Source organism: Ranitomeya imitator, chromosome 6 (assembly GCF_032444005.1).
Source record: "Ranitomeya imitator isolate aRanImi1 chromosome 6, aRanImi1.pri, whole genome shotgun sequence".
Classification (NCBI taxonomy): domain Eukaryota; kingdom Metazoa; phylum Chordata; class Amphibia; order Anura; family Dendrobatidae; genus Ranitomeya; species Ranitomeya imitator.
Window position 1 is genome coordinate 547,181,269 of NC_091287.1, and position 22,551 is coordinate 547,203,819.

Genomic DNA, 22,551 nt, shown 5'->3' on the forward strand with positions numbered 1-22,551 from the left:
CCTCACTCCTCTCATTCCCGCCTAACACTTGTCATTTCGACCTCACATCTGTCATTTTCCGATCACTACACTATTTTCCCTCACTCCTCTCATTTTGCACTCACAGCTTTTCATTTTCACCTCACACCTCTCATTTTCACCTCAGTATATACATGTTTGTCATCTCCCTTATATATAGTATACACCTGTATGTCATCTCCTGTATATAGTACATACCTGTATGTCATCTCCCCTGTATATAGTATATACCTGCTGTGTGTCATCTCCCCTGTATATAGTATATACCTGTATGTCATCTCCTCCTATATATAGTATATACCTGTATGTCATCTCCTCCTAAATATAGTATATACCTTTATGTCATCTCCTTCTATATATAGTATATACCTGTATGTCATCTCCTCCTGTATATAGTATATACCTGTGTGTCATCTCCACTGTATATAGTATATATCTGTGTGTCATCTCCTCCTGTATATAGTATATACCTGTATGTCATCTTCTATATATAGCATATACCTGTATGTCATCTCCTCCTGTATATAGTATATACCTGTAGGTAATCTGCTCCTGTATATAGTATATACCTGTGTGTCATCTCCTCCTGTATATAGTATATACCTGTATGTCATCTCCTCCTGTATATAGTATGTACCTGTATGTCATCTCCTCCTTTATATAGTATATACCTGTGTGTCATCTCTCCTGTATATAGTATATATCTGTGTGTCATCTCCCCTGTATATAGTATATACCTGTGTGATCTCCTGTATTAGACCTCGTTAACACGTTATTTGCTCAGTATTTTTACCTCAGTATTTGTAAGATAAATTGGCAGCCTGATAAATCCCTAGCCAACAGGAAGCCCTCCCCCTGGCAGTATATATTAGCTCACACATACACATAATAGACAGGTCATGTGACTGACAGCTGCCGTATTTCCTATATGGTACATTTGTTGCTCTTGTAGTTTGTCTGCTTATTAATCAGAATTTTATTTTTGAAGGATAATACCAGACTTGTGTGTGTTTTAGGGCGAGTTTCGTTTGTCAAGTTGTGTGTGTTGAGTTGTGTGTGGCGACATGCATGTAGCGACTTTTGTGAGATGAGTTTTGTGTGGCAACATGCGTGTAGCAACTTTTTGTGTGTCGAGTTGCATGTGACAGGTTAGTGTAACAAGTTGTGTGCAGCAAGTTTTGCGCATGGCGAGTTTTGCGCGTGATGAGTTTTATGTCTGGTGCCTTTTGAGTATGTGCAAGTTTTGTGTGAGGCAACTTTTGCATGTGTTGCAAATTTTGTGCATGTGGCAATTTTTCCGCATGTGCAAGTTTTGCGTGTGGCGAGTTTTCCATGAGGTGAGTTTTAAACTTGTGGCGAGTTTTGCGTGAGCCTAGTTTTTGCATGTGGCGAGTTTTGTGTGTGGTGAGTTTTGAGCGGCGACTTTTGTGTTTCGACTTTTATGTGGCGAGGTTGGTGTATTTGTGGTGAAATGTGTGCTGAGGGTGGTATATGTGTTCAAGCAGGTGGTAGTGTGTGGCGCATTTTGTGTGTGTTCATATCCCCGTGTGTGGTGAGTATCTCATGTCGGGGCCCCACCTTAGCAACTGTACGGTATATACTCTTTGGCGCCATCGCTCTCATTCTTTAAGTCCCCCTTGTTCACATCTGGCAGCTGCCAATTCGCCTCCAACACTTTTCCTTTCACTTTTCCCCATTATGTAGATAGGGAAAAAATAGTTTGGTGAATTGGAAAGCGCGGAGTTAAAATTTCACCTCACAACATAGCCTATGACGCTCTCGGGGTCCAGACGTGTGACTGTGCAAAATTTTGTGGCTGTAGTTGCGACGGTGCAGATGCCAATCCCGGACATACACACATACATACACACACACATTCAGCTTTATATAGTAGATCTTAAGAGCTCGTGTTATATGGCTCCACATGCCCATTAAGGTCTCCAGATGGTAGAGGTTTTGTTGCATCCACACTTAGCTTTACACAAAAACTCAAAAGATAATTGAAATTTCATGTAATGATTTTCACAGTTAAAACAAATACTCATTAAACTCTATGCCACTATTTACATATGAGTGATTTTTTTTTTTTTTTTTGCCGATGGTTTGAATGCAAAAAAATCATAAAGATGTGTATTTTTAATCACATTCATTGATCAAAACTCTTCATATTAGTCTATGGTTCCATGAAAATCAAGGGCAGCACATGGATGTCCTTCGTTTACTGTCCATGTTTTTTTTTTTCAGATGTAAAAATCATTGATGGTCAAAATTGGTGAAAATCAGATTAAAAACGCAGATGAAACTCGTACCGTGTAAATCCCAGATGCCTGAAAGAGGCCGAACTATGGAGTATTAATCATCATAGTCATCTATATCATTTCCATTGTAGTAAATGAGGTCAGTGATAAATATTTTGGTCAAATTATAAATTCACAGATTTTTCCTTTTGAATATTCTTTCCCTTCCTACGTAAATCAATAGACGACTATAACTTTAAAAAAAAATGGATTTATTTCTCTCTCTATTTTTCCACTGATTTCAAAATTGAGAGTTTGCTTCTAGGAATACATCTAAAAGTCTTTAATAATAATTGATGCAATTTGCTAAATTCTTTCCGTGCGAGGCGTAAACAAAATCTATAATTTTGTACATTTTCTCACTTGTGAATGAACAAAAAGAGAATTTGTGTCGGAGTCTTGAAAGTGACAATAGAAGCCAGATTATTCATTACCAGACTGTCAAACAAATCCCCGGCAATGGAACATACTGGTTTAGTAATTAGGGAGTATTAGCATTTCTATTGCAAATACATTTTGAGCGGGGAATAAACAGAACAAAAAATGGATGACGGCTAATCTCAGAATATCTGTCCCACTTCCATGAAGTCCATTAATCACTCGCTAATGATCATGTGGGCAAATGAGAAGGTGCTATAAATAAATCCGGAACCACAAATCCTTCATTAAAGGGATTTTCCAGTTAATATAAATGTTGCGTATGATGTGTTAATGTATTACTAGTATATTCCATCACTTACTGGAGTTGTCCCGGCTTGTGCCACAAGTCTGTGGTCACCATGTGAGTGCTAGTGACCATGGTGCTGGGGTGGTCATGTGACAGCAAGTTTGTGATTTGCATACTTCTGGCCACATTCCGACTAGATGTGTCCGGCCTCAGTCAATACAAGTGTACGTCTAGTGAGCATGCAACCACATGTATGGAAATTGCATGCTTGAAGTCTTGCGCACACCCATTCTTGGTGCCGCCACCGGAGAATCCTGACTGTGAGGATTCACATACGGTATGGTGATTGCAGACTTGTACCCCAAGCCTGGACAAACCCTTTCATGGAGTATTCTCGACTTATATCTTCAAGAAAACTAGAATTCCTTTCCTAGGATCTTTTTTCTTATAGGGGGATCCCATATTACCCAACTATAAAATAAAGCACTGGATAGAAATCAATAAACCTTCCACATGCACAGACATCCTATGACTTCCAAAATAAAGTGGTCTGCCCTTTTTTGCATCTTCCTTATAGGAACATGAACCACCTTTGTCGAAAAAAAAGAAGACCTTAAAGTGGTTCACTAAAGGTCGATGTTTGGGATGTGGGAGAAGGGTGCAGTTCCTGCTCACCAGGGAGATGGTGAACCCCTGATGATTGACAGTTCACAATATTGGGTCCTTAATTGCCAATGAAATGACCCTTGGTAAAGATCAGTAATCTTGAAGAAATTACTGGCAAAATAATTAATCTTTATTTTGGATACATTAAAGGGAACCTGTCACCAGGCTTGACCGATAGGAGATAAGACCACCACCATTCAGGCCTGATATACAGTATTCTATAATGCTCTATATCTACCCCCGATCCGACCTGCAAGACAAGAAAAAGACCTTTTACTATACTTACCTGCGGGGCGGTCCGAGGGGTGTCGCTGGTCTGGTTTCAGCGCTTTTTGTTCTTCTTGCGATGCCGTCCTCCTTCTTGCTTCATGTGGATGACGCGTCTCCCTACGTCATCCACAGTGTTCCCTGGCATCGCGTTCCTGCGCAGGTGTACTTGTCTACCATGACAATGACAGAGTAAAGTACTGCAGTGTGCATGCGCCGGGGCTCTTTCACCTTTCCCGTCACATGCGCACTGCAGTAATTTGCTACCGACTAAAATTCTCGATGACATATCAGTAATAGGAATTGTCCATGGAAATCTATTTTACAAAGACTACGGACTTGACCTCTGTTTAATGTCTTGATGACATACTGAATAAAGTATGAGGACATGACAATGAGACCTCCAGTATAAAGTATGAGGACATGTCAATAAGACCTCCAGTCTCTGAATCTCTACAGGTGAAATCCTTCTGTTAAATTCTATAGTATTAATATATGTGGAAATTGAAAACAACCAGGTTCTTCAGAAGAGCAAAGCACAAACATCTGAGACACCAAAGGTTCCTTAGCTCCAGTGTCTCTCCGTGTGGTCCCTCTCCACCTGCAGAGATGCCAGTGTACTCACCACCGTTGTCCTCATCCTGGTTCGTCTCTTCCTTTCAGGATTGCAGCTGTCCAGGGTGTGTGCACCACATGCATGTCCCTGGGCATTGTTATTAGGACATGCGCGTGCACACTTCCCATTTCTTAAACGGGCCACCCACGTTCCCCTACAGTGACTCCAGCCAATAGCTGAAGTGCACATCCTATTTAAGGCATCTCCTCCAACATGGAGGTGCCTGTGCAATGTTGTGAGTTTGTTTCCTAACTTTTTTAGGACCATGTACGCTTCACCTGCCAGTGTTTATCTCACAGTCAACGGGTTCTGCTGCACCTGCCAGGGTTTATCCCAACATCGGCTGGTTCCACTGCATCTGCCAGTGATAATCTCAATGTCAGCCGATCCCGCTGCACCTGTCAGTGCCCATGTCAGCGTCATCCAGTCCCACTGTGCCTGCCAATTCTCAGCTCTATGTCACCTGGTCCATCTGCACTTGTTAGTTCCCATCTCTCCGTCAGCCGATCCAGTCTGCATCCGTGGATCCATTTCTCTTACTCTGCCTGCGACTATTGGACATTCCCTCGGGCCGCCCCAGCTACCCGTTCCTAGGGGGTCAGTTGCCACCTGCCCAAGGTCAGTCCTGGAGTAGCACCTGGACCACCTCCCTTGTCTCTCGTCAGATATCGGTATCGTATGCTGCTGCGTATCCATGGCCAGATTAGGGAAGCCTCCTAGTCACGTCCCTCCAAGTATTCCTTGGGGTCCGATGCAGTGGTTCCACCATCCAGCCCGTTACAGGTTAAACCTTCCAGTTTTATTTTAGAGCTTTTCAATAAAACTTAAATAAACTCAAGCATGGACTAGATGCTCCACAGGAGATAATACCGAGTTATTCTTCAGAAACAAAAACACATCAACAGAAGATTACACCTATAGTATATCTCACCCACTGTTCCTCAAAACAATGTTTAGCACCGTCTGATGCAACCTCGGGTTATTGTCACCAATCACATGTTTACTCTGCACAACAAGGTCTATATCAGATCATAGATATTTGATTATATGTTGCCTTCATTGAGAAAACAATTACTGAAAATTGTTAACGAAGCACTTCCATCAAAGTTTTTATCCTCTTACTATATTGCAACCATCACATTATATTGCACTGTGTACTCACAATTGCTCTTTTTGCCTTTCTACCCAGTTAATTCTACTCTTTTGCATTAGGTATATGACATCACGTGATTTAAAACTGACAAGCTGAATCCTTCTAAGCTCTATGTAGAAAAAGGAAGACTTTTTTTTCCCTGTGTGAGTCATCATTAGAACTACAAGTCTACATTACTGAGAAGTCCCTATCTATCAGAGGTGGCTGGTCTCCTAGGCAAGTGCTTTATGGAGTCTAACTAGTTTTAGTGGCTCTACTCCAGTACTGCAGACACAAAGCTTTTTCTGCCAGTAGGATTGGAAAGATCTGTTTGGATCAGTAGCTCAACCATGCTGCTGGTCCAAACAGTCAATCATTCAGGAGTGCATAGCCCTCAGCAAACAGAAAGCCGGGTGGCAGATGAGCGGTGCTATCTTGAAGATTGATCTCGGAAAAATCTCATTAAAGAGGTTCTCCTTTTTGGACAACTCCAGCTCATTTTCAAATGGGAAGCTAAGAAGAAGAATGGATCTCCATGTTTTGGAGGTTGTGGGGAAGTCCTATTCTATGCATTTTGAAGACTTACTGATTTCTATACAATGCTACATTAAATAGTCAGGTAATATTATGTTCCCCTGGTGAAATGAAGATGATCACTGAAGCTCCCAGCAATGGATGCACTCACAGAATAGTTACATTCTGGGGGAACTGCTTAGATTAGGGAGTATTCACAGCGGACAGTTCGACCTTCACCATTTTTCAGCATGTTCCCAAAGGTCTGGCTCCCTTCTAAACATCCAATTTTACTTTGGAGGCCTTCTTAGACCAAATGTAGCATTATACTGGGTTTATTTAGATGAATGACTTCTGATGTAATAAATGGACATCTTAAAGAGGCCCTGTCATCACCAGGTAAAAAAATGGCCAGTTCTTGCTCTCAATTTATTCCAGTTGCTCCCCTGAGCATTCCAGTTTTTGGGACCATATGGTTCCAAAAATTCACTATAGTCAGTATTATGTAAGGCTAATTTTGATGTTTTTTACCAAGGAGACGTGGCTTAAAGGGTAATAATACAGAAGAGCCTAAAGACACGCCCCTGAGGATAAGGTGAGCCACGCCCCCTTGTAAAGATATAAGAATTAGCACTAATGAAAGGTCCACATTTCTGGAAAAATAAAAATAAAAAACTAAATATTCAGAGGAGCAACGGGAAAAAAATAAGAACAGAAAAGTATCTGATCTGGTGATAGATCCTCTTTAACGTACACTCGCTGGTTTCTCCTCTTTAACTGAAGTGGAAATAATGAAGGAATTTTTAGTAATCTCAAATTTTTAACTGGTATTTAATTTAATTAAAGAGTATCTCTCATGGGGACCATTGCTTTTTATTACAAGGCTCCCCTAATGATAAGAACTTAATAGCAACAATTTTATGCAGCAAATAATTATAAAAAAAATTATTAAATTAATATAACATCCAAAATTTAAATAATATGAATAATATCCCAACTTTTTGTTGCTAAAAGAAGAAAGAAGAGTGGCAACACACTCGGTAATTTAGTAAAAACCAAAGAGACCGTCACTTGGACCTACAAGTCCAGAAAATACATATGTGGCAGCATAAAAAAATATATAAAGAAATATATATACAGTGGGGCAAAAAAGTATTTAGTCAGTCAGCAATAGTGCAAGTTCCACCACTTAAAAAGATGAGAGGCGTCTGTAATTTACATCATAGGTAGACCTCAACTATGGGAGACAAACTGAGAAAAAAAATCCAGAAAATCACATTGTCTGTTTTTTTTATCATTTTTTTTGCATATTATGGTGGAAAATAAGTATTTGGTCAGAAACAAACAATCAAGATTTCTGGCTCTCACAGACCTGTAACTTCTTCTTTAAGAGTCTCCTCTTTCCTCCACTCATTACCTGCAGTAATGGCACCTGTTTAAACTGGTTATCAGTATAAAAAGACACCTGTGCACACCTTCAAACAGTCTGACTCCAAACTCCACTATGGTGAAGACCAAAGAGCTGTCAAAAGACACCAGAAACAAAATTGTAGCCCTGCACCAGGCTGGGAAGACTGAATCTGCAATAGCCAACCAGCTTGGAGTGAAGAAATCAACAGTGGGAGCAATAATTAGAAAATGGAAGACATACAAGACCACTGATAATCTCCCTCAATCTGGGGCTCCACGCAAAATCCCACCCCATGGGGTCAGAATGATCACAAGAACGGTGAGCAAAAATCCCAGAACCACGCAGGGGGACCTAGTGAATGAACTGCAGAGAGCTGGGACCAATGTAACAAGGCCTACCATAAGTAACACACTACGCCACCATGGACTCAGATCCTGCAGTGCCAGACGTGTTCAACTGCTTAAGCCAGTACATGTCCGGGCCCGTCTGAAGTTTGCTAGAGAGCATTTGGATGATCAAGAGGAGTTTGGGGAGAATGTCCTATGGTCTGATGAAACCAAACTGGAACTGTTTGGTAGAAACACAACTTGTCGTGTTTGGAGGAAAAAGAATACTGAGTTGCATCCATCAAACACCATACCTACTGTAAAGTATGGTGGTGGAAACATCATGCTTTGGGGCTGTTTCTCTGCAAAGGGGCCAGGATGACTAATCCGGGTACATGAAAGAATGAATGGGGCCATGTATCGTGAGATTTTGAGTGCAAACCTCCTTCCATCAACAAGGGCATTGAAGATGAAACGTGGCTGGGTCTTTCAACATGACAATGATCCAAAGCACACCGCCAGGGCAACGAAGGAGTGGCTTCGTAAGAAGCATTTCAAGGTCCTGGAGTGGTCTAGCCAGTCTCCAGATCTCAACCCTATAGAAAACCTTTGGAGGGAGTTGAAAGTCCGTGTTGCCAAGCGAAAAGCCAAAAACATTACTGCTCTAGAGGAGATCTGCATGTAGGAATGGGCCAACATACCAACAACAGTGTGTGGCAACCTTGTGAAGACTTACAGAAAACGTTTGACCTCTGTCATTGCCAACAAAAAATATATTACAAAGTATTGAGATGAAATTTTGTTTCTGACCAAATACTTATTTTCCACCATAATATGCAAATAAAATGTTAAAAAAACAGACAATGTGATTTTCTGGATTTTTTTTCTCAGTTTGTCTCCCATAGTTGAGGTCTACCTATGATGTAAATTACAGACGCCTCTCATCTTTTTAAGTGGTGGAACTTGCACTATTGCTGACTGACTAAATACTTTTTTGCCCCACTGTATATATATAAACACTCCAAAATATAGAAGCCACAAGGAAAGATAATATGGATATACAATAAGCCTTTATTATAAACATGTGGCAACAACGGCACAACAGTGCACGTACTTGGGATACATCAAAAGAAAATTTAAAATATGGCGGATAGACAGGATGAATATAATATAAACAAGGTAGAGAAATCCAATCAATCCCATAAACTATATGGTGGTATACAGTTGATAAAGCCTTGTGTGTATAAAAATTTGAAAAAAATAATATTGTAAAAAAATGTTAAAAAACAGTATTTTAGAAGGTGCTTAATAAGTGGAACTAAAGTGCATGTGCAAAATTACAATATGACCTTATACGGTACAAAAAGTGCCAATAATATGTGTGCAACAATTTAGAAACACGGGGGAGGAGGAACAGTGTCCTCACATATAGTGCACAATCGCATTAGTATACCACATTTGAAGGGATATGGGAGATGTATAAAGCAGCAATATATACCTGTCCATCCGATCCTAGCCCAAGTACAGAGCACCCCGACGCACGTTTCAGAAAATCCTTCCCCTGACAAAGGATTTTCCGAAACGCGCGTCGGGGTGCTCTGTACTTGGGCTAGGATCGGACGGACAGGTATATATTGCTGCATTATACATCTCCCATATCCCTTCAAATGTGGTATACTAATGCGATTGTGCACTATATGTGAGGACACTTCTATGTATGGAGTAGTTCCTCCTCCCCCGTGTTTCTAAATTGTTGCACACATATTATTGGCACTTTTTGTACCGTATAAGGTCATATTGTAATTTTGCACATGCAATTTAGTTCCACTTATTAAGCACCTTCTAAAATACTATTTTTTAACATTTTTTACATTATTATTTTTTTCTAATTTTTATACACACAAGGCTTTATCAATTGTATACCACCATATAGTTTATGGGATTGATTGGATTTCTCTACCTTGTTTATATTATATTCATCCTGTCTATCCGCCATATTTTAAATTTTCTTTTGATGTATCCCAAGTACGTGCACTGTTGTGCCGTTGTTGCCATATGTTTATAATAAAGGCTTATTGTATATCCATATTATCTTTCCTTGTGGCTTCTATATTTTGGAGTGTTTATATATATATATATATTTCTTTATATATTTTTTTATGCTGCCACATATGTATTTTCTGGACTTGTAGGTCCAAGTGACGGTCTCTTTGGTTTTTACTTTCCCCTAATGATAAGCTGAGTCCTGATGGTGGCATCTCCGGTGAGATTTCAAAAGAAAGGGCCATCCTCACCGCCCCTCATGAATCACTCTCTCAAGTGGCTATGAATCGGCTGCCCAATTCCCAGGAATGGGAAGGGATTCTACTTTTCTAGACCAAGCTTTAATGTTCTGCAATTCAGCCATGTCATTGAGATTTCTGAGTAACGGAGCTGATCATTTCCTACACGGCTGCTCTCTCTACAGGCGTTTATTTAAGAACTGATATTTATACTCTTGCAGAAGAGAGGATCAGGGAGCGTCACCGTAGCGTTGAAAGCTGTATACTGATGTTAGAATCTATTTAGTTTTGACCATCCGCCATCTTGTTTTGGTTTTCAGGCTGCTGGTCTTTTTCTCCTGGTGCTGGATTCGTCCTAGGTCAGGTGATTGTATCATCCTTTATCACCCAGCACCTGCCTCCCAGTCCTTGCTGGACAACAGTGTTAATCCACTTGTGTTCTGGCTTGGTGCCTTGTTAGCTTTCTGTGTATTGTATTGTGCATGTAATGTGCTGCTGCAGTGTAGTATAGTGCAACCTCCACCAGGGGGTGCTGGTTAAGGAAAAGAGGTTGTACACACAGCGCAGCAATAATGAACAACAACACAGGTGTCACAGGAAATGAAAGAGAAGTCAGACAAGCCAAGGTCATACACAGAGAGATCAGCGCAGTACACAGGGGGAGTCATAGGAAAGGTCGGGGACAAACAAGAAGTCAGAGCCTACCAGGAACGTGGTAACCAAAATGTGAGACGTAAAACAAAATCGGGATACAAGCCAGAGGTCAGAACAAGTTATAAACGGGTACAGGCAATCAGAGGCAAAAAGGAACACTAGTACAAGTGAACAGGTCAGGTGCTCAAGCCGTGCAGCATGAACTATAGCTGACACTGGCCCACAGACTGCAGAGGACTTAAATAGCTCAGCCAGCTTCAAAGTGAGACAGAGGGGATTAACTCCCACATGACCAGTCCGGAGACAAGACAGCTGAACACAAACTCAAAACTGGATCATGACAGTGCAATTCAGGGATCTCTAGTTCGGCCAGTTTAGTTTTTGGTTTTCCATTCGTTTCTGCAGCTTCCTCTATTTTCCTACTAGGAGGTTACCCGTTTTTGTTTCCAGTCCCTAGATCATTCAGGGGTGACATTCTCTATGCACCATGTGTGAAGACACACCGATGGCCTTGTCCTCACATCCATAGCATGGTGAATTCAACAGGGCCAAACGGATCGGCTCTTCTGAACATTTATTTTTCCAAGTGAAAAAATTCATGCACGACTAAGAGAGCGGGGGAACAACGAACGTGAAATTAAACGTGTACTCACCTTTGTTGCCAACAAACCCAGATCACTTGTACCCAATAAATCTTCATCGGTTGGGAATGAATACGATTTACCTCTTACATTTTCCACCCCTTACGCTCTGTAATTTAATTTAATTTAATCAAATCTATCATCTCTAAATATTTACCTGTCATGAATCAGGATGACATCTTACGAAAGATCATAGCTAAAGGCTGAAGGTGTGTGGCCAGAAGGGGTACTACTTTAGGTAATTCCCTTTCTCCGAGTCTTATAAGAAACTCTCACAGGACCAACAATTGGTTATCTGTCAAGGGTTTCGATAAATGTGCCGGAAATAGATGTAATGTATGTGCAGATGTGTTGGACAAAACAAAGTCTTTAAATGGGTCCCAAAATACCGAACATCACCGCACTAGCACTGCCGGCAAAAGCTGTAGACTGCCGAGCGCAGTGAATACCGCCGGAAGGTAATGAGCGGCCCCAGAAGCAGATGCGGCTGGGAGACAGCAGTATGGGAGGACGCATCGCTGGACAGGTAAGTATAATATTTATAATGTTTATTATTAATTTTATGCTTTTTTTTTACAAGCCCTGGACCCGAACTGGACTCGAACTGTAACACTGTTTTCGCATGGAAACCCGTGTTCGGGACCTTGTGACCGAACACTATGTGTTGGGTACGAGTCCAGAACTTTACAGTTCGGGTTCACCCATTACTATTTATTAAGTTCATTACAAAATTATATATATATTTTTTTTTAAATTTGAGTTTTTATTTGTTGTTTCATCGCATTTTATGAATGTTTTCATTCATTTGTTTCCATTCTTGCTTGCTTTTTTCACAGATTCCATTGCCCGTGGGTCTGTCTTCACACATGGTGCATAGGGAATGTCATTATAATTTGATCATGTTGATTGGTCAGCATTTACTACATGTACTTGTATATTTGTTCTTCCTGATATGCCTATGACTAAGGACGCAGTACGAGGTAGGTTTTTTAATCCACTCCCATGTTTTTAGCTGCACTTTATGACTGAATTACAGGAACAATTATTTTCACCAACCTCGTTGGTGCGCCTGAGAAATCCTTTCCTTTTCTAATTGATACTCTTGCAGTGCGGAGCGCCGGCCATTGCTCTCCATTCTGCTTGTGCATTCACAACACAGACCGAACAATACCGCAATGTTCCTACAGAACCAAACAAGTGACTCAGCCGTTGTTCAGCCGCATACACCTACTACAGTTCACACCATGCTTTGTCCAGATGTTTCCTGCATTCTGCACAACTTAAGACACATTTAGATCTACCTCTTAAATCCAATGACTAGGAGTATTAAAAAAAGCACAAAAAAACTACAGGTGCTAATAGAAATAAAGACAAATATAATATTAGGAGAATCATTTCAAGGTCAGGAAGGATATCAATACTGTAGCTTGTGAACAAAGGCAAGAAGAAGCCATGGTGCTGTGCTACTGTATCAGTGATGGAAAGCTGATTTTGATATTTTTAATTTTTTTTCTCTTTAAATAAATAGACTTAATATTACTGACCCTATGTGCAAGAATATAACTACTATAATACTGCTCTTATGTACAAGAATATAACTACTATAATATTGCCCCTATGTACAAGAATATAACTACTATAATACTGCTCCTATGTACAAGAATATAACTACTATAATACTGCCTCTATGTACAAGAATATAACTACTATAATACTGCTCCTATGTACAAGAATATAACTACTATAATACTGCCCCTATGTACAAGAATATAACTACTATAATACTGCTCCTATGTACAAGAATATAACTACTATAATACTGCCTCTATGTACAAGAATATAACTACTATAATACTGCTCTTATGTACAAGAATATAACTACTATAATACTGCTCCTATATACAAGAATATAACTACTATAATACTGCCCCTATGTACAAGAATATAACTACTATAATACTGCTCCTATGTACAAGAATATAACTACTATAATACTGCCCCCTATGTACAAGAATATAACTACTATAATATTGCTCCTATGTACAAGAATATAACTACTATAATACTGCTCCTATGTAAAAGAATATAACTACTATAATACTGCCCCTATGTACAAGAATATAACTACTATAATACTGCTCCTATGTACAAGAATATAACTACTATAATACTGCTCCTATGTACAAGAATATAACTACTATAATACTGCTCTTATGTACAAGAATATAACTACTATAATACTGCCCCTATGTACAAGAATATAACTACTATAATACTGCTCTTATGTACAAGAATATAACTACTATAATACTGCCCCCTATGTACAAGAATATAACTACTATAATACTGCCCCCTATGAACAAGAATATAACTACTATAATACTGCTCTTATGTACAAGAATATAACTACTATAATACTGCCTCTATGTACAAGAATATAACTACTATAATACTGCTCCTATGTACAAGAATATAACTACTATAATACTGCCCCCTATGTACAAGAATATAACTACTATAATACTGCTCTTATGTACAAGAATATAACTACTATAATACTGCCCCTATGTACAAGAATATAACTACTATAATACTGCTCCTATGTACAAGAATATAACTACTATAATACTGCCCCCTATGTACAAGAATATAACTACTATAATACTGCTCTTATGTACAAGAATATAACTACTATAATACTGCCCCTATGTACAAGAATATAACTACTATAATACTGCTCTTATGTACAAGAATATAACTACTATAATACTGCCCCTATGTACAAGAATATAACTACTATAATACTGCTCCTATGTACAAGAATATAACTACTATAATACTGCCCCCTATGTAAAAGAATATAACTACTATAATACTGCTCTTATGTACAAGAATATAACTACTATAATACTGCCCCTATGTACAAGAATATAACTACTATAATACTGCTCTTATGTACAAGAATATAACTACTATAATACTGCCCCCTATGTACAAGAATATAACTACTATAATACTGCCCCCTATGAACAAGAATATAACTACTATAATACTGCTCTTATGTACAAGAATATAACTACTATAATACTGCCTCTATGTACAAGAATATAACTACTATAATACTGCTTTTATGTACAAGAATATAACTACTATAATACTGCCCCTATGTACAAGAATATAACTACTATAATACTGCTCTTATGTACAAGAATATAACTACTATAATACTGCCCCCTATGTACAAGAAAATAACTACTATAATACTGCTCCTATGTACAAGAATATAACTACTATAATATTGCACCTATGTACAAGAATATAACTACTATAATACTGCTCCTATGTACAAGAATATAACTACTATAATACTGCCCCCTATGTACAGGAATATAACTACTATAATACTGCTCTTATGTACAAGAATATAACTACTATAATACTGCCCCTATGTAGAAGAATATAACTACTATAATACTGCTCTTATTTACAAGAATATAACTACTATAATACTGCCCCCTATGTACAAGAAAATAACTACTATAATACTGCTCCTATGTACAAGAATATAACTACTATAATACTGCCCCTTTGTACAAGAATATAACTACTATAATACTGCTCCTATATACAAGAATATAACTACTATAATATTGCTCCTATGTACAAGAATATAACTACTATAATACTGCTCCTATGTACAAGAATATAAAAACTATAATACTGCCCCCTATGTACAAGAATATAACTACTATAATACTGCTCCTATATACAAGAATATAACTACTATAATACTGCCCCTATGTACAAGAATATAACTACTATAATACTGCTCTTATGTACAAGAATATAACTACTATAATACTGCTCCCTATGTACAAGAATATAACTACTATAATACTGCCCCTATGTACAAGAATATAACTACTATAATACTGCTCTTATGTACAAGAATATAACGACTATAATACTGCCCCCTATGTACAAGAATATAACTACTATAATACTGCTCTTATGTACAAGAATATAACTACTATAATACTGCCCCTATGTACAAGAATATAACTACTATAATACTGCTCCTATGTACAAGAATATAACTACTATAATACTGCCCCCTATGTACAAGAATATAACTACTATAATACTGCTCCTATGTACAAGAATATAACTACTATAATATTGCCCCTATGTACAAGAATATAACTACTATAATACTGCCCCTATGTACAAGAATATAACTACTATAATACTGCCCCTATGTACAAGAATATAACTACTATAATACTGCCCCTATGTACAAGAATATAACTACTATAATACTGCCCTCTATGTGCAAGAATATAACTACTATAATACTGCTCCTATGTACAAGAATATAACTACTATAATACTGCCCCTATGTACAAGAATATAACTACTATAATACTGCCCCTATGTACAAGAATATAACTGCTATAATACTGCTCCTATGTACAAGAATATAACTACTATAATGCTGCCTCCTATGTACAAGAATATAACTACTATAATACTGCTCACTATGTACAAGAATATAACTACTATAATACTGCTCCTGTGTACAAGAATATAACTACTATAATGCTGCTCTTATATACAAGACTATAACTACTATAATACTGCTCCTATGTACAAGAATATGACTACTATAATACTGCTCCTATGTACAAGAATATAACTACTATAATACTGCCCCCTATGTACAAGAATATAACTACTATAATACTGCCCCTATGTTCAAGAATATAACTACTATAATACTGCTCCTATGTACAAGAATATAACTACTATAATACTGCCCCTATGTACAAGAATATAACTACTATAACACTGCTACTATGTACAAAAATATAACTACTATAATACTGCTCCCAATATACAAGAATATAACTACTATAATACTGCCCCTATGTACAAGAATATAACTACTATAACACTGCTCCTATGTACAAGAATATAACTACTATAATACTGCTCCTATGTACAAGAATATAACTACTATAATACTGCCCCTATGTACAAGAATATAACTACTATAATACTGCTCCTATGTACAAGAATATAACTACTATAATACTGTCCCTATGTACAGGAATATAACTACTATATTACTGCCCCCTATGTACAAGAATATAACTACTATAATACTGACCCTATGTACAAGAATATATCTACTATAATACTGCTCCTATGTACAAGAATATAACTACTATAATACTGCTCCTATGTACAAGAATATAACTACTATAATACTGATCCTATGTACAAGAATATAACTACTATAATACTGCCCCTATGTACAAGAATATAACTACTATAACACTGCTCCTATGTACAAGAATATAACTACTATAATACTGTTCCCAATATACAAGAATATATCTACTATAATACTGCTCCTATGTACAAGAATATAACTACTATAATACTGCCCCTATGTACAAGAATATAACTACTATAATACTGCTCCTATGTACAAGAATATAACTACTATAATACTGCCCCTATGTACAAGAATATAACTACTATAATACTGCTCCTATGTACAAGAATATAACTACTATAATACTGCTCCTATGTACAAGAATATAACTACTATAATACTGCCCCTATGTACAAGAATATAACTACTATAATACTGCCCCTATGTACAAGAATATAACTACTATAATACTGCTCCTATGTACAAGAATATAACTACTAAAATACTGCTCCTATGTACAAGAATATAACTACTATAATACTGCCCCTATGTACAAGAATGTAACTACTATAATGCTGCCTCCTATGTACAAGAATATAACTACTATAATACTGCTCCTGTGTACAAGAATATAACTACTATAATGCTGCTCCTATATACAAGACTATAACTACTATAATACTGCTCCTATGTACAAGAATATGACTACTATAATACTGCTCCTATGTACAAGAATATAACTACTATAATACTGCCCCCTATGTACAAGAATATAACTACTATAATACTGCCCCTATGTACAAGAATATAACTACTATAATACTGCTCCCATGTACAAGAATATAACTACTATAATACTGCCCCTATGTACAAGAATATAACTACTATAACACTGCTCCTATGTACAAGAATATAACTACTATAATACTGCTCCCAATATACAAGAATATAACTACTATAATACTGCCCCTATGTACAAGAATATAACTACTATAATACTGCTCCTATGTACAAGAATATAACTACTATAATACTGCCCCTATGTACAAGAATATAACTACTATAATACTGCCTCTATGTACATGAATATAACTACTATAATACTGCTCCTATGTACAAGAATATAACTACAATAATACTGCCTCTATGTACAAGATTATAACTACTATAATACTGCTCTTATGTACAAGAACATAACTACTATAATACTGCTCTTATGTACAAGAATATAACTACTATAATACTGCCCCTATGTACAAGAATATAACTACTATAATACTGCTCTTATGTACAAGAATATAACTACTATAATACTGCCCCTATGTACAAGAATATAACTACTATAATACTGCTCCTATGTACAAGAATATAACTACTATAATACTGCCCCCTATGTACAAGAATATAACTACTATAATACTGCCCCCTATGAACAAGAATATAACTACTATAATACTGCTCTTATGTACAAGAATATAACTACTATAATACTGCCTCTATGTACAAGAATATAACTACTATAATACTGCTTTTATGTACAAGAATATAACTACTATAATACTGCCCCTATGTACAAGAATATAACTACTATAATACTGCTCTTATGTACAAGAATATAACTACTATAATACTGCCCCCTATGTACAAGAATATAACTACTATAAAACTGCTCCTATGTACAAGAATATAACTACTATAATACTGCCCCTATGTACAGGAATATAACTACTATAATACTGCCCCCTATGTACAAGAATATAACTACAATAATACTGACCCTATGTACAAGAATATGACTACTATAATACTGCTCCTACGTACAAGAATATAACTACTATAATACTGCTCCCAATATACAAGAATATAACTACTATAATACTGCCCCTATGTACAAGAATATAACTACTATAATACTGCCCCCTATGTACAAAAATATAACTACTATAATACTGCTCTTATGTACAAGAATATAACTTCTATAATACTGCCTCTATGTACAAGAATATAACTACTATAATACTGCTCTTATGTACAAGAATATAACTACTATAATACTGCCCCTATGTACAAGAATATAACTACTATAATACTGCTCTTATGTACAAGAATATAACTACTATAATACTGCCCCCTATGTACAAGAATATAACTACTATAATACTGCTCCTATGTACAAGAATATAACTACTATAATATTGCTCCTATGTACAAGAATATAACTACTATAATACTGCTCCTATGTACAAGAATATAACTACTATAATACTGCCCCCTATGTACAAGAATATAACTACTATAATACTGCTCTTATGTACAAGAATATAACTACTATTATACTGCCCCTATGTACAAGAATATAACTATCATAATACTGCTCTTATGTACAAGAATATAACTACTATAATACTGCCCCTATGTACAAGAATATAACTACTATAATACTGCTCTTATGTACAAGAATATAACTACTATAATACTGCCCCTATGTACAAGAATATAACTACTATAATACTGCTCTTATGTACAAGAATATAACTACTATAATACTGCCCCCTATGTACAAGAATATAACTACTATAATACTGCTCCTATGTACAAGAATATAACTACTATAATATTGCTCCTATGTACAAGAATATAACTACTATAATACTGCTCCTATGTACAAGAATATAACTACTATAATACTGCCCCCTATGTACAAGAATATAACTACTATAATACTGCTCTTATGTACAAGAATATAACTACTATAATACTGCCCCTATGTACAAGAATATAACTATCATAATACTGCTCTTATGTACAAGAATATAACTACTATAATACTGCCCCCTATGTACAAGAATATAACTACTATAATACTGCTCCTATGTACAAGAATATAACTACTATAATACTGCCCCTATGTACAAGAATATAACTTCTATAATACTGCCTCTATGTACAAGAATATAACTACTATAATACTGCTCTTATGTACAAGAATATAACTACTATAATACTGCCCCTATGTACAAGAATATAACTACTATAATACTGCTCTTATGTACAAGAATATAACTACTATAATACTGCCCCCTATGTACAAGAATATAACTACTATAATACTGCTCCTATGTACAAGAATATAACTACTATAATATTGCTCCTATGTACAAGAATATAACTACTATAATACTGCTCCTATGTACAAGAATATAACTACTATAATACTGCCCCCTATGTACAAGAATATAACTACTATAATACTGCTCTTATGTACAAGAATATAACTACTATTATACTGCCCCTATGTACAAGAATATAACTATCATAATACTGCTCTTATGTACAAGAATATAACTACTATAATACTGCCCCTATGTACAAGAATATAACTACTATAATACTGCTCTTATGTACAAGAATATATCTACTATAATACTGCCCCTATGTACAAGAATATAACTACTATAATACTGCTCTTATGTACAAGAATATAACTACTATAATACTGCCCCCTATGTACAAGAATATAACTACTATAATACTGCTCCTATGTACAAGAATATAACTACTATAATATTGCTCCTATGTACAAGAATATAACTACTATAATACTGCTCCTATGTACAAGAATATAACTACTATAATACTGCCCCCTATGTACAAGAATATAACTACTATAATACTGCTCTTATGTACAAGAATATAACTACTATAATACTGCCCCTATGTACAAGAATATAACTATCATAATACTGCTCTTATGTACAAGAATATAACTACTATAATACTGCCCCCTATGTACAAGAATATAACTACTATAATACTGCTCCTATGTACAAGAATATAACTACTATAATACTGCCCCTATGTACAAGAATATAACTACTATAATACTGCTCCTATATACAAGAATATAACTACTATAATACTGCTCTTATGTACAAGAATATAACTACTATAATACTGCCCCCTATGTACAAGAATATAACTACTATAATATTGCTCCTATGTACAAGAATATAACTACTATAATACTGCTCCTATGTACAAGAATATAACTACTATAATATTGCTCCTATGTACAAGAATATAACTACTGTAATACTGCTCCTATGTACAAGAATATAACTACTATAATACTGCCCCCTATGTACAAGAATATAACTACTATAATACTGCTCTTATGTACAAGAATATAACTACTATAATACTGCCCCCTATGTACAAGAATATAACTACTATAATACTGCTCCTCTGTACAAGAATATAACTACTATAATACTGCCCCTATGTACAAGAATATAACTACTATAATACTGCTCCTATATACAAGAATATAACTACTATAATATTGCTCCTATGTACAAGAATATAACTACTATAATACTGCTCCTATGTACAAGAATATAACTACTATAATACTGCCCCCTATGTACAAGAATATAACTACTATAATACTGCTCCTATATACAAGAATATAACTACTATAATACTGCCCCTATGTACAAGAATATAACTACTATAATACTGCTCTTATGTACAAGAATATAACTACTATAATACTGCTCCCTATGTACAAGAATATAACTACTATAATACTGCCCCTATGTACAAGAATATAACTACTATAATACTGCTCCTATGTACAGGAATATAACTACTATAATACTGCCCCCTATGTACAAGAATATAACTACTATAATACTGACCCTATGTACAAGAATATAACTACTATAATACTGCCCCTATGTACAGGAATATAACTACTATAATACTGCCCCCTATGTACAAGAATATAACTACTATGATACTGACCCTATGTACAAGAATATAACTACTATAATACTGCTCCTATGTAAAAGAATATAACTACTATAATATTGCCCCCTATGTACAAGAATATAACTACTATAATACTGCCCCTATGTACAAGAATATAACTACTATAATACTGCTCCTATGTACAAGAATATAACTACTATAATACTGCTCTTATGTACAAGAATATAACGACTATAATACTGCCCCCTATGTACAAGAATATAACTACTATAATACTGCTCTTATGTACAAGAATATAACTACTATAATACTGCCCCTATGTACAAGAATATAACTACTATAATACTGCTCCTATGTACAAGAATATAACTACTATAATACTGCCCCCTATGTACAAGAATATAACTACTATAATACTGCTCCTATGTACAAGAATATAACTACTATAATACTGCCCCTATGTACAAGAATATAACTACTATAATACTGCCCCTATGTACAAGAATATAACTACTATAATACTGCCCCTATGTACAAGAATATAACTACTATAATACTGCCCCTATGTACAAGAATATAACTACTATAATACTGCCCCCTATGTACAAGAATATAACTACTATAATACTGCTCCTATGTACAAGAATATAACTACTATAATACTGCCCCTATGTACAAGAATATAACTACTATAATACTGCCCCTATGTACAAGAATATAACTACTATAATACTGCTCCTATGTACAAGAATATAACTACTATAATGCTGCCTCCTATGTACAAGAATATAACTACTATAATACTGCTCCCTATGTACAAGAATATAACTACTATAATACTGCTCCTGTGTACAAGAATATAACTACTATAATGCTGCTCTTATATACAAGACTATAACTACTATAATACTGCTCCTATGTACAAGAATATGACTACTATAATACTGCTCCTATGTACAAGAATATAACTACTATAATACTGCCCCCTATGTACAAGAATATAACTACTATAATACTGCCCCTATGTACAAGAATATAACTACTATAATACTGCTCCTATGTACAAG

General features: G+C 36.0%; 1 protein-coding gene across 2 annotated transcripts in view; it reads right to left on the reverse strand.

Annotated features, from left to right (window-relative positions):
- FAM135B (family with sequence similarity 135 member B) overlaps positions 1-22,551 on the reverse strand; it is a 269,797-nt gene that overhangs the window by 100,763 nt on the left and 146,483 nt on the right. The window lies entirely within an intron of this gene.